Genomic DNA, 14,624 nt, shown 5'->3' with positions numbered 1-14,624 from the left:
CCTTGCTTAGCCTTACAATTCTTTACTGAAGTCCTAACAGGCACCTGAGTGAATGCTAAGAGAATGGGCATCTATTCCAGCCACGTACCCAAAAATTGCTTTTCTCTTCCATGGCTCCCTCCTCCCCATCTCGCTGACGGCCACCACTGGACTGTGCAAGCACAGCTGTCGCCTCTGGCTTCGTGGGTTGCCTCCACAAGAATCCTTCTGCTAACGTTTGTATACTTCTCCATTGTTTTACCACTTCGACTTTTTTTCTTTGTCTAGAACAGTGGTTCTCAACCTGTGGGTCGTGACCCACGGGAACTGTATTAAAGGATCATGGCATTTAGGAAGGTTGAGAACCACTGGTTTAGAAGAATCATTACAGAATTAGGTTCTGACTCAAAAAAAAAAAAAATCCAATTTAGCTGGTTTAAGAGCTGATGGGAACAAATGAGGAATTTCACGGCTCCTCAAGGCTAGCGAGGTGGTTCCCATCCCCAGTCCTAACAAAAGGGTAACCTATAGTGTTACCAGAGCCCAGTTAGAGTTAGAGCCCTTGAGAGATATTACAATTGCCAAAAGGTAAATGAAATAAAGACGGAACACACTGATCTTGCTGTTCTCCCACCTTCCGGTCACCTATGGTTGCCTCCCACTGCCAGAACTCAGTGGGAACCTGGCTGCAAAGTTACTCCAGGAGCTATAGTTGGTTTGGGTTCTGAGATCCTAGAGGCCGGGACAGGAGTGGGCGAATAGAGAATAATCATTATATATCCTTTCATTCCCATCACAAGTGCTTGGCATTTGTTCTTAACCACAAAAAGCACCTGCAGGAGATATACCACCGCACCAAGGAGCCCATGGTGGCTAGTTCCCAGATGCCTAACAGCATCGGTTGGTTATAGGCAGAGCAGACAATCCAAGTCTGCATCTTACTAGGATTCACAGATGATCTGTGTGTACATTAAAGTGTGAGATGCACTGGTGCAAAGTTTGTTTTAGGTAGAGAAGTTTCTGTACAGAGACATTACCAGCAAATGTGGCTCGCACTGCAGGTCTGGCTCCATGAGCCGACTATTGACAATTCCCTATCTTCCCAGTCAATGCAAATTCCACCATCTGTTGGGGTGTGTAGGGACTCCAGCGCTGGTCCAGACAATCCACACAGCGTGATTCAGAAGCAGCGTGCAGGCTGCCCACAGCCGGGCTCCCTCACTGCATGAAGGCAGCTGTCCTCAGCTGGTCCCCTCTGGATCTCCCCAGCATCGGTCTGTTTCACTTGCAGGGAGCCAGTTCCCAGAGCTGCCATTTATAGCAGATGCAAACATCCTACGTAATTATTCTCCTCCCAGGCAAAGCAGTGTAGCTGCCTCTACCCACTTCAGCAGGAATGTCTTATTTAAAGTTCACACCCGAGGAGCTGATGGTGTTAATAGCTGATTTCTCCTAAATGAGCTAGAGAACTGGGAGGCCTCATCCCCTGGGCTGACAGCTGGGGGTCTGTGTCCATCTGCCTGGCCTCTGCCGGCTCTGGTGCTGCTTCTGGGTGGAGGACTACCCCCGTGAGCTGCCCACAGCGCAGCGTCTCTCCTGTTCATTGAGGGGTGCGGCACCCCAGCCTTCCATAACCATAACCAGGGCCCTGCGGTATCCCCATCAGTTGTACAGCAAAGTCCCTGATGGGTGAGTTGGGGTCTGATGTCAATACTTTTCCTTTCCTCTAAATGCAAGGTGAGGACCTGCATGGCAGCATGGGAGGTCAGGGGTGGAGAGTTCTCAGCCGGGGCAGGGCATTCCCCCATCCCTCCTCATCTCTCCGTTGTCTTCTGGGAAGCATGGATGTCAGGTAGCAGGCGGGCTGCACAGATTCTCACGCTTGTGGTAGTGAGCGGAGATTGTGCCCCATGCCTCTTCCCCCACCCCGCTTTCCTTGAATTAGGACTTTTTGTTGCTCAAGTTTTTAGTAACCTCCTCCCATCAAAGTACATCTGTTTCTTATGTAGAATCTTTCTAATTATAAACAGAATACTTGCCCATTAAAGAAAATTTAGGAAACACAGAAGAGTATAAAAATTACTCATATTCCATCCCAGCGCTCACCATTGAAGGCAGCGGACGTGTTCCCCTCCCCCAACCCTATCCGTGTGTGTGTGTGTGTGTGTCTGTGTGTGTGTGAGATCATATTACATCATAATTACAGACAATGTTATTTCGTGAGAATTTCTCATGGCATTGAAATATTCTTCAAAAGACAGCATGGAATGACTGCCTGGCATCCACCCTTTGGAGGTAACGTAATTTATTCAGCCGTTCCTCTGTTGATCACATTTAGCTTGATTCTGGTTCTACACTATTATAATTAATACTGTGATGATGATCATTGCACATAAATCTCCGCGATGTCTATAATTATTTCCCTCAGATCGATTGCTACAAGTGGAATTATTAAGTCAAAGGGTGTGCATGTTTCAAGACTCTCGTTATATCTCACCATGTTGTCCTACAGAGATGCCGTCTCACTGTGGATCTTTTCTTAACTGCCTGCTTGTCCGTGGCCCGTTTCTCCCACTCAGGAAGTCCATTTCTTCATATTTGTGAGAGCCCTTTAGAATACGTGCTAAAAATTTTGACTGTTCTTTTTAGTTGTCGTAAAATATACATAACACAGAATTGACCACCCTCACCATTTGGAGTGTACAGCTCCGCAGTGTTAAGGATATTCACGTTGTCGTGCAGACCATCTCCAGAACTTAACTCGTCTTGCAAAACTGATACTCAGTATGCATTAAAAAATAACCACACCCCTTCTCTCCCTGTCACCACAGCCCATGGTAACCACCGTTTCACTTTTTGTGTCTATGAATTTGACTTCTCTAGGTACCTCATAAAAGTGGAATCACACCCTACTCGTCTTTTATGTCTGGCTTTTCTCCACTTAGCATAATGTTCTCAAGGTTCATCTGTGTTGTAGCATGTGCCAGAAATGTCCTTCCTCTTCAAAGAAGCATAATACTCCACTGTATGTACAAATCCTGTTTTGTTTATCGATGGACACTGAGGTTGCTTCCACCTGTTGGCAGTTATGAATAATGCTGCTATGAAGGTACATGTGCATTCGTGGTGATTTTTGACATACAAATGTATAAAAATTTTTTAAAGAAAATCTGATCTATTTGGTCTTTTTTGTTGTTGTTGCTTCCTCCTTCATGTTTATGTATAGGCATTTTTTGCTCATCCAGGATTAGAAAAAATATTTTTAAAAATTTTCTTCTTTATCATCTCTATTTGAATATTAAATGCTAGGCTATAACTAGAACAAGTTTTGACAAATGATGTATATTGCACTCAGAATATGTTTGTTTGCAACAAATGCAAACCCACTTACAATACCTCAAATAACGGGAAGCTTATCTGATGATACATGTCATCTGGGCCTCCTGGGACCGGGGAAACCCTCAGACAGAGACTGTCTCCTGTGACCTCTCCACACCACCTGTGCTCTCTCTGGAGCAGGATTTTCGGCTTGTACGAGGTCTAGGAGTTCACAGAACTGAGTTCCGTATAACTCCGAGATGTCTCAATAGGGCCTCCAGCTCTAATTCTTTATGACTGTATATGTGCAAATTCTCTGGCTAGAGTATTTCAAACTCTCAGTCTATAATCTTGAGAACTGTGCTCAACACAGTTCATGGCTCATATTACTTTGTGTCTGCTGTTTGTTTTTGGTCCAGTCAGCCCTCACCAGGAAATGGGAGAGTGTCAGGTGACACCAAAAGCGGATACCCCAGAATTTCCAGTCCTATGCTTTTACCCGGAAATTAGAGGGAAGCTTCCAAAAGGGCCTCTGGGCTTGGCAAGAGCCCTGTATGTCTATATTAAAAGAAAACGTAGAGGTCACAGTTGGCTTTCTCAAACAGACCACCAATACCATCCTACGTCTTTCTTTCTCCTCTGATTAGAGGCCATCTTTATCATATATGCCTTCATTTTTCCTGGGTTTCCATTTTGTTAGATCTGTTCTTATGCTGGCACCACCCTGTAATTATTACAGCCTTATAGTACATAATATCTGGCATAAATTCTCCGTTATTACAGCTTTTTTTTTTCCAGAGTGTTTTGTTTCTTCCTTACATTAGCTTTTTTCCAGATAGACTTTTGATTCAACTTTTCTGTTTTCTTAGTTCACGTACACGTTGTTGTCATTAGAATTATTTTAAAACCGATGATAGATAAATCAGTATATTGAGAATTTACGTTTTCTAATGTGTGCACTATCCTCTTTCTTTCTTTCTTTCCTTTCTTTCCTTCTTTCCTTCCTTCCTTCTCTCTCTTTCTTTTTGACACAGGGTCTTGCTCTGTCACCTGGGCTAGAATCCTATGACATCGTCATAGTTCACTGCAACCTCAAACTCTCTGGCTCAACCATCCTTCTGCCTCAGCCTCCTACAAGCGTACACCACTACACACAGCTATTTTTTCTATTTTTGGTAGATACTCTTGCTCAGGCTGTTCCTAAACTCCTGCACTCAAGAAGTTCTCCCACCTCGCAAAGTTCTAGCATTTTAGGTATGAGCCACTGGGCTCGGCATCCACTTATTTTGACATAAAAACAGATTGAATTGAATTTAATTTAGAGAGTTTTTAGGGTCTCATAAAACCTAGAAACTTGGACCCACTTTGTCCCTAAACAAAGGATATACAAAATTAACCTCACCCACCACTTTACTGAGTGAATGAACATTGTGTCTAATCTGTGTCCATGGACTTTTAACTCCAAGGGAGTTTAAAAATTGAGGCAATTAACATGGATAACTTGGAGGGAGCATCTTCTAGGAGGCAAAAGCAATTTTTGGTGGCTTCCTTACTCAGCTGATGGGGGCTTGCACTTCTGTATATGTAGATAAAACATGAAAGTTCCAAGAACTTCAAATGATTAGAATGTGGACACGGGTGTGTGTTACGTAATTCAACAAACAATGAGCTCCCACTCCCAGGTGCCAGGCACTGTGCTTACTGCAGGACAGCAGTAATGGTCAGACTTGGTCCTTGCTGTGCAGTGAATAGTCTTGAATGCACCCACCATAGGAACAATGGAGGAAGGATTCTGTCAATGCTATAAAGCACCCAGTAACTGCTGTGGGCACTCAGAGATGGGAGCACTTTGTAGCTGTCAGAGTTCAGGGGACCTTTTTTCCCTGATTGTTTTGTGTGAAGCAGACTACAAGCCATGATCACCTTGGGGGGTGCTGGTTGAACACACTACTTTTTCTGCTTCTCACCACTGACCTTCTGCCCATGTTCATGTTCCTGAGCCCAGTTGTTTGGATGTGACCTCTGTTGACCTGCTCTCGGATGCTTTCACTAATTCCTTATCGTATAATACATCTTTATTTCCAGCACCAACTGATCCTGCTGAAAGACCACAGGCTTTGGAGTACAACTACTTTTTCCTCAAACCCTTAGCTACCTACATTACGAGCTGTGTGGTTGTGGACGAATCATCTAAAATGAGGAAGATTTTATCTTTCTTATTTGTCATCTAGGGGCAACTAATACATCTCATGTGTTGTTGCTTCAGATGTTCAGTTAAATGAGATTTTTATATAAAGCATATTGCCAAGTGCTACATCCAAAGTGGTTACTGTTTTATTAATATTTGCCCGCCCTTGGGAGCAGAGGTCTCCTACCCCTAGAGATTTATCACGTCTTCTGGATTTAGCCTGACTTTACTTCTCAGTGAAAACAATTCTTTTTACTTGAATTGCTGTGTTAGAAGGAGTTCTGAGTCTTAAACTCCTTGTCAACGGTTGCACTAAGTTTATTAGTGGAGTAAATGTCTTCAGGCCAGCCGCTGAGATGAACACCGTCTGCTTCCTGGCATGTACAGTCCCCTTTCTCCTGGAGTCTCTTTCCCTCATTTCTCACCCTGTGAACAGGCTCGGATAGTACAGCTTTATTAGAGGCAGAACTAATGCCTCTGCTCCATTCTTCACAGGGAATCCCTTCTCCTTTCCTTCCTGGCCAGCTCCAGGGTGCATTCATTTTTTCCACCCCAAAAGAAGAACTCTGGGTTGTTCATTATCATGGGATCATCTCTCCCAGAGTCACGTTCTAAATCTCTGCAAAGAGGCTTGTCTGCAGAAGAATATCTTGCTTACAAAGACTATCTTTCTGAGCCATGCTGTATATAAAAAAGAACATTAACTAGAGTTGGAGGTAGGAACTAGAGTTTGTTAGACGAGCCATGCCCCTTATAAACTCTGTGCATTTTACAACTCACTTTCTTTTTCTAGATTTATTTCCTCATTTTTATAACAAGGAGGTAAAGTTTGGTGGCCTCTAGTTCCCTTGTTCTTCTGATGGTCTGTGGATTATAAACTAATTAAATATGGACATTTAAGGGACTAGAACACTAATAGTTGCCTTCCTGTTGTTATGATTGGGGTAAAAATGAGAGTTTAACACATAGATTACAAGCAAGGACTTTTAAAATTTGAGCTAGAACATAAATATTAAAATATAGAAAGTGCCCTAATCTTCAGTATGTAACTTAATGACTTTTTTCTGCCTGTCTGTCCACCCATCTATCCCACTTATCCAGCACCTGGGAAAAATAGGTAGAAAGTTTCCATTTCCTGAGAAGGTTTCTTTGTGTTCATTCCTAGTCTAACTTTAACCCCCAGACATAATTACTACTTTACTTCTGTCATCAAATAGCTTGGTCTGGTTTGGAGGATTTTTTCTTAATGGGACTCTTTCACAAAAACTTGATCTTGATCTTCATGTAAATGAAACTAGGCGGTACGTATTGGGCAGGCACTGTCTTACGGTCTGACTTTGCACCTAATACAGCATTCGTGAGAGTCATCCGTTTTGTTACATCTGCCTGTAGTTCACACTTTATGTCGTATTTTATTTTGTATATAAGCCACAGTATATTTATTCAATCACCATTTCACAGACATTCTGGTAATCTCCATTATTATCTAATTTTTGTTTTGTTTCGGGTCAATGTGAGATACAAAGAATTAGGTTACAATGTTTGCATTTGTTAGATGGAGTCCCAGTTGTAGTTGTGTCCCACCCCCGGGAGGTGTGCCATGTACCCCCACATTGTGCCCATTAAGTGGGAACACACTGATTCCCCTCTCTCCTCCTCTCTCCTCCCTCCTTCCCCCTTCCCCATCTTGAATTGAATTGAATTTTTCTCTTGTGTGGGTGTGTGTTAATACGTCAACTGGCTTTGTCTTAGTATTGAATACATTGGATGCTTGCTTTTCCATTCCTGTGATACTTTACTAAGAAGAATGTGTTTCAACTCCATCTAGGTCAATGTAAAAGATGTAAAGTCTCCATATTTTTAGGGCTAAATAGTATTCCACAGAGTACATGTACCACTGATTATTAATCCATTCCTGGGTTGATGGGCATTTAGGTTGCTTTCATATTTTGGCAATTGTAAATTGAGCTGTGATAAATAATCTGGTGCAAATGTCCTTATGATAAAATGATTTTTTTTTTCTTCTGGGTAGATGCCCAGTATGGGGATTACAGGGTCAAGTGGGAGGTCTTTTTCGGTTCTTTGAGGATTCTCCAGACTTCTTTCCAAAGAGGCTGTGTTAGTTTTCAGTCCCACCAACAGTGTGAAAGTGTTCCCTTCTCTCCACATATTATCTATTTTAAATAAGCCTGCAGTAAACATTCTTGCACATACCTGGTTATAGATTTTTTTCTCCTGGTTATGGAACTGATGGAACGTAGAGCAGGAATATTTTATCTTCAGTACAAAGTACCAGCCAGCTTTTCAAAGTGTCTTATCCTTTTACATTCCCTGCCTGTCGGGGTCCCACCCTAAGAGCAGTGTCCACTGAGACCTGTGGAAACTGGTGGCGATCAGCTGAGGAAACATAAAGTTAGGAGCGATGGTAAAGAAAGACAAGAGACATAGAGTAGGATTAAAAGTGGGAGCTCAGGGATCCATTGCCCATTGTGGGATTCTGGCAATGGCCCAGAGTGTTTGCTCCACTCTGATTTTATTGAAGTCTATTTGCCCAGAGGGTAAGATGAGGGAGGGAACAAAGACATCAGCAGTTTCTAGGGTTGATCATATCAGCTTCTATTGTTATTATTATTAACCTTAAGGGTGACCTTCAGTAATCTGAAATCTGAGCCTTGTATTGGGAGAGCCTCCTGCTTAAGGTCACACACACAGATTTCTAGGGAGGCATTAAGCTCCACTAGTTCTCTGTGGAGTAAAATGCCACCTGCCTTAATCTCCTCTGAGAGATCCGTGGGAGGGAGGCATTTTCCTCCCAACACCCCCACAGAGAATTTTCCTCTGCTATAAGGGATGCAAGCTCTTCTGCCTATATCTCAGAGCTTGAGCTACTCCCTTGGTCTCTGCCCCAAACAAATGCAAATCTCCACGATGGGTGTCTTCTTTGCCTGTTTAATGGGCAGGAAATGCTCTAGAAGATGTATCTTTTCTAGGACTTGTCATATCTCTTCTATGGCCATTACTCTCCTCAGACTTCTCACAGACGCAGCAGGGTGTTTGTAAGCTGTATCCCCAACAGGCTAGAATTTCAGAAAAGGCAGGAAGCTTGCTAGCAATGGCTAGCTTAAATGTAAACTCGCTGACATTTCTTTGTTCTGACTCACTCAGCTTACTTTTTAAGTTTTCCTCTTTTTCTGGGGGTGCTTTCCTTTGCCAAGAATGGGGTCTCCGGTCCCCATTCTCCCAGCACAACAGCAGTGTGTGAGTCCAGATGCTTCACATCCTCACCACCATTGGTTGTTGTCAGGCTTTTTAACTTTGCCATTCTGGTGGGTGTGTAGTACTTTTCAGGTGGTTAAAAGCATGGATTTTTTTAAAAACCATAAAAAACCTTGTGTATGATCCCCAAGTCTTCTGTTAATAAGGGATGTGACTAGGAACATGGAATCTAAGCCCTCTGAGGCTCAGTTTCTTCACCTATAAAGGATATTCTTGTCTACCTCAAGAAGTTTTAAGAACATTAAATGAGAGAGTGATTACAAGACAGAGGACATAGCAAATACACTTAGTATTAAATAGTATGTATTACAGCTGCTGTTACTGTTATTATTACTATAGTTAATATAATTCAGATAAGGCTATTTCCTTACTCTGTTAAGGTTGTCCTACATTGAAGGGCATTGCTAGTTGCAGTTATCAAAAAATATGTGTGTTTTAATGGAGTAAAGATCTCTTAGGAAGTTTGCAGAGATTTAAGAATATGAGAGAAGAAATTAATTCAACTCATTGACATCTATCAATGGGTACAGCCTGTGTGCTCAGCACTGTTTTGGGTACTGGGCCCCCCTTTTGTAGATCATAAATTCTAGGGTAAAAGGGGGAAGATAGACAATAAATAATAACCAAATTGGTGAACAAGATAGTTTTGCCTAACAATAAACAGGTCTGTGATGAAAATACAAAGATGTGATAGAAAACGTAAGGGAACTGACAATAGTAGATGGGGTGATTAGAGAAGGTCTCACTCAAGAGGTAACAATCACAATAAAACCTAAAAGATCAGGAAGGATCTGGGCTTGCAAAGATCTGAGGGTTCCAGGAAGATGGAACTACAAGTGCAAAGATTATCGGACAGACATGAGCTGGGCACCTTTGTAGCACAGAAAGAATTCATGGTGGCTATAGCGAGCCCAGGGCACAAGAGTACGAGGGAGTATGAGGGAGGGAAGCTGATGAGGCCACATCTTGTAGAATATTGTACATTTGTGTTTTGAGGGTAATCCTTGGAAGATTTTTAAGCATGATCAGATGTCATTTTTGTTAGGAAAATTAGGAAATTACTTTTATGCATGTTACACAGAGAAGACATCAAAATGGTAAGACATGGAAGGCAGGTCAGACAAAGGATGTGGTCAGACTAGGCAGTGGCAGAAAAGATGAAGAAGAGTGAACAGATGCGAGATGAAGCCTACAGGTCATCCTGACAGCCTTGGAGGTGATAGGGAGGATGAGGTCAAGAGAAGAGTCAAGGAGAGTTTGCAGGGTTGAAGAAATAATTTTTTTTTTTTTTACCATTGTTAGGTTAAATTGTGCACCCTCCTACCCTCCCCTAAAGGATACTATATAGTGAAGTCCTGAGCCCCATCTCTATAAATGAGACCTCATTTGGAAGCAGGACTTTTGCAGATACATCTGGTGAAAGATGAGGTTAGACTTCATTGGGGCAGACCTTAAAGCATATGGTGTTGACAAGAGTAACAGAAGAGATAGCAGACAGAAAAGAAGTGAGAACAAACTGTGAAGGGAAGAAAGTTACCACCAGTGACACTTTTGATAAATTTCACTGTAAAAGACAGTGGAGAAATGAGGCCATGGCCAGGGTGGGGGCACAGGGTGAAGGGGGGGGTGTTGCATTTAAAGTGGTGAGAGTCTGGAGAAATTGAAGAATGAACCAGCCCCTTGAGGGAGAGAAATAGATGATAAAAGAGGAGAGGGGGCATTTTAGGAGCTAAGTCCCTGAGAAGATAAAAGGGTGTAGGTAGGCTAAGGCAGGAACAAGGACGTTTTGCTCACTTTAATAGAAAAGGACACAGAAATAGGACGAATGTAAATTCTCCATGCAAGAGAGAGTTCCTTTGTTGCTGCCCCCATTTCTCATGAGGCAAGGTCATCAGCTGACAGGCACAAGGAACAGGAACCAGGAGAAACAACAAAAGACGCGTGGGCACTGGAAGAGCCAACGTTACAGTGAAGGAGAGCAGAATTCCCAAAGGGTTGAAGGGCCCTTGGGTACCTGTGGTCCTTAATTCTAAGTGACACGTGGTGGTCCCAGTGATACTGAAACAGGCAGAGCTTCACGTAATCCAGGTACTGTTCTAAAACCTTTCTGTGTGTTTATTCATTGAATCCTTTCACTCACCCGATGAGATGGTTCTACCATTTTCTCTATGAGTGAGCTGGGAGGTTAGGTAATTTGTCCCAGATTGCACAGCCAATAAGAAGCTCCCAGCCGCTAGAGAGCTTGTAGCTCTGTCACCCCCTCCAGGCTTCATTAATCTAACCCCAGGTCTTTCCTGTGTCCCTCTTTTCTGAAGAATCAGAAGGAATAGATGACAAAATACCCCCAGACACCCTACATAAGTAGCTACCTGTGGACAACACAGTGCAAGACTCTGGGTACCCCTAAGCAAAATTCTATTCCCAGAGCCAAAGACATGGTCCAACCCACACAAACATGGAATGTCTCAGCATTTTAGGGGTAAAGTGGGGGTCACAGAATCACGGAGAAGCAAGTGCAGGCAGGTGTGGAATGGGGTGTTTCCTTCTGGACACGAGATGAGCTGGGTTTGAGTGTCTGCTCCTGCAGATCCCCTCCAGATTGGTGGGGGCGGGGTCTGTCTTTTCCAAGTCACACCTATGATAATTGGGGCAAATGAGAGCCCTGAACTAAGAGACAGTGACATTACCAGTGTCGGCCTTGGCACTCTTACAGAAATAGGGCTAGATGAGAGCGCTTCCTGGAGGTTTGAATAATTTTGAACATAAAGACCCCTTCCTTTTTTTTTTTTTTTTTTCTGGATTATTTTGAAGTATTCAGTATCCTTGAGGAGATTTGCTCCTATGATAGTAGTAGTAATAATAATGGTAGTAGCAGTAAATATTTATTGAATAAATGTAAGGTGCTCTGTGCTTTGTACACATTATTGCATTTAGTTTAATCTTCATCACATCCTTATGAGGCAGGCATCGTTCCCATTTTGCAGATGAGGATAACTGAGGCCTAGAAGGCATGAATGGTGTGTCCAGAGCCATCTAGTTGGTGCCGGAACCAGACTGATCTATTGGAAGCCTGTGCTCTCATCCTCTGTGTGTTACTGAGGTAGGTCTGGGGTCATTTGGCACCTTCTAGCTTTCCTGGAAGTAAGGCAGAATGGAAAGAAACTTTAGTACAGAGAGACGGGGGACTTAGAGACTGTCCTAAATCCCAGTTGAGTCACTCTGTGACTTTGTGTATTTATTTAACTTCTCCCAGACTTTCCTCAACTGCAAAATAAAGATAATGTCAATATTTTCTTCGAACATTTTTCTCTAGATAATAAAAGGCATTCATCACCAATGTCTCAGTCCAAAGGCACATGACAAAATTACATAAGGTGGTGGCAATTTCTCAGGGTCATTTAGTTAAACTTCACTAATTTGGATGCACTCCCTGGGAGCTCGGTGTTTCTGCAGAATGTGCAAGAGATGGAGAAACAGAGGAAGGCAGGGCTCGATGGCCCCCCAGGCTGACACACCACACAGCTGCAGGTGGCAACAGGAGGCGCCTGACCCATTCCATTATTTCTTAGTAGAGCTGTGGGGTGTAACGTGTGTTCTCCTGAGGAAGTGTCCTCTCTCTCTATGGAGAGTGCCCGGGTCCTTTGCCTCCTCTACCTGGGTCTTCTTCAGGACAATGAAACCACTCTGAAGTGCTCATTGTAGTCAGAGACAGGAATTTGGTTAAACACTGGGCATCTTTCCAAGGGGATTGCAGCCAGCGTATCTGAGGAGACAGTAAGCGGCGCACTGGGGTCCCTGGAAATAAAAATTAGCCTCTGCCTTGCTTCGTCCAGTGCAGAGCAGGCTGTGGGCTGCAGGTATTAAGAACAGCTCTGGTGTGTGAAGTCAGAGATACTGTTTATCCCTGTGACCTTGGACTGTTGTGTCTTCCTCCTCCCCAGCCCCACTTTCCTCCCCAGAAAATATGAAGGCTAGAAAAGGTGACCAAGGCACTCCTTCAGTTGCAGCATTCTCTGATTTTATCTCCATGGCATGGGGTAGGAGGATTAATCTGAAGATTAATACCATCACCACCTCCAACCAATCATCCTTTTGATAAGTACACGAGAGGTGTGGTTTTCAAACTTTTATTTTTAAACTGTGAAATGGTTTCTTTAAGAAAAAAAATCTAACCCCAAAGCCTTTGATACATGGAAATCACAGTGGAGCTCCCCAGTTGCAGTGGATGAGATTGCCCTGGGCTTGAGTTTGTCCTTGACATCCCCCCCACCCCCGCCAACTTTGCCCTTGGCCAGGACTGGAGCTGGAGAGTTGGTGGAACATTCATTTTTTGTTTGTTTGTTTGTTCATTTGTTTTGGTTTCAAATACAAAGTACCATTAAAAAAAAAAAAAATCCAAACTAACAAAACAGTGATTTAGGGGATATTCATTTGTATTGAAACGGGTTTACTTAAGAACTACTTAAGGGAGGATCCCCCCAGTCATTGGATGGTCGGTCATCAAGCTGGATTTGAGATTCTTTGCCCCTACCCTGCACCTGTTTTCCTCACTCGTCTGTACATGGCAAGATCTCTTGCTTTCCTAGGGAAGATGTAGGAGGAAAAGTACCACCTTGGAAGTCAAGAGTCTGGGCTTCTGTTTCTAAATCTATTTCCCTTGTGACCTTGAGAATGCCTCTACTCACATCCTTTGAGTTTACAGTTCTTCCTTTGTCCTATGAGACTGTTGAGCCAGGTGGTCACCCAGTGGTTCTGGCGAGCTGAGATGCTTTATCCTGAGCCCTCACAGCTGTGGACAACTGGCCTTCCCCAGGTGGGCTGTGCACTTGTCAGCAAGCCCCTCGTCTCCCCTGGTACAGCATAGGTAGAGGAAAGACACCAGAGGGGAGTTATTCAGACTCACGCAGATTATTTGCCAACAGCTCTACTAACTTCACAGACTGTGGAGCAGACAGTCTGCACGGGCTTGTGTGAGCAAGCAGTAGCATTATCACATAAAGTAACACAGTGCTAGGAGCTGCTCTTGAGAGATTTTTAAACTAGCTAATAGTCCTGGTCAGTGTAACCTGCAGTTATACCCGGACTGTGCCAGTTTTCTTGGAAGAATGGGCTCAGAAGCTGCCTTATTCACCCAAAAGAGAGTGGCTGCACAGAGGAACAGAAATCTCCTGGCTCCCATCCCCATCCAAAGTGTAGAGTCAGCACTGTAGGTCCCTGGGAGCTGGAGGAAGCCCTGGGGCTTCCCAGGGGAAAGAGCCCTCAGGCCATATAGCAAAGCCCTGCTCTCTCCAGGTCCCTCTGCTCTTGCCTCTTTCTAGCCCAAGGTCAGCTTAGGGCAAGTGCAGAATAAGGGGACCCAGGGGAGTTCCCTGCATGGTCCTAATGTGAAGAGCAGCTCCCATTTATTGAGGCTTTGTTGGTGCAGAGAATTACAGGAAACGCTTTGTACACAGGATCTGGCTAATCCCCATGGTTCTCCTGTGAAGTTAGGTATTAGCATCTACCTTTGATAAATGCCTTGCCATTTACACAAGGAAAAGTGGACCCTCTTATTCCCTGGCCCTCGTACTTCTTTTTACAAAAGGAGGTTTATTAGGATTTTTTTTTCATATAAAATATTAAAAAGTACAAAGGAAAAAACAGAAAACATGGCCCCCATCCCCAATTCAAAATTCCAGATACATTGTAAATATTACAAAGATAAAAATAGCACACATACATGTTTAGACAATTCAAGTAGTAAAGAAAATCAAAGGTAAACATCTCCCACTTTTCACTCTAGCCCCTTTCCCCAAAGGAAACCAAAGTAAAGTGGGTTTTTTTGTTGTTTTTTATTTTTATGATTATGATTATTATTTTTTTT

The 14,624-nt window shown here is 43.3% G+C and overlaps 1 protein-coding gene across 2 annotated transcripts in view; it reads left to right on the top strand.

Annotated features, from left to right (window-relative positions):
* Window positions 1-14,624, top strand: part of SHISA6 (shisa family member 6) — a 308,461-nt gene that overhangs the window by 116,624 nt on the left and 177,213 nt on the right. The window lies entirely within an intron of this gene.

Source organism: Nycticebus coucang, chromosome 18 (assembly GCF_027406575.1).
Source record: "Nycticebus coucang isolate mNycCou1 chromosome 18, mNycCou1.pri, whole genome shotgun sequence".
Lineage (NCBI taxonomy): Eukaryota > Metazoa > Chordata > Mammalia > Primates > Lorisidae > Nycticebus > Nycticebus coucang.
Note: the sequence above shows the minus strand (reverse complement) of the source record. Positions and strands in the feature narration are given on the sequence as shown.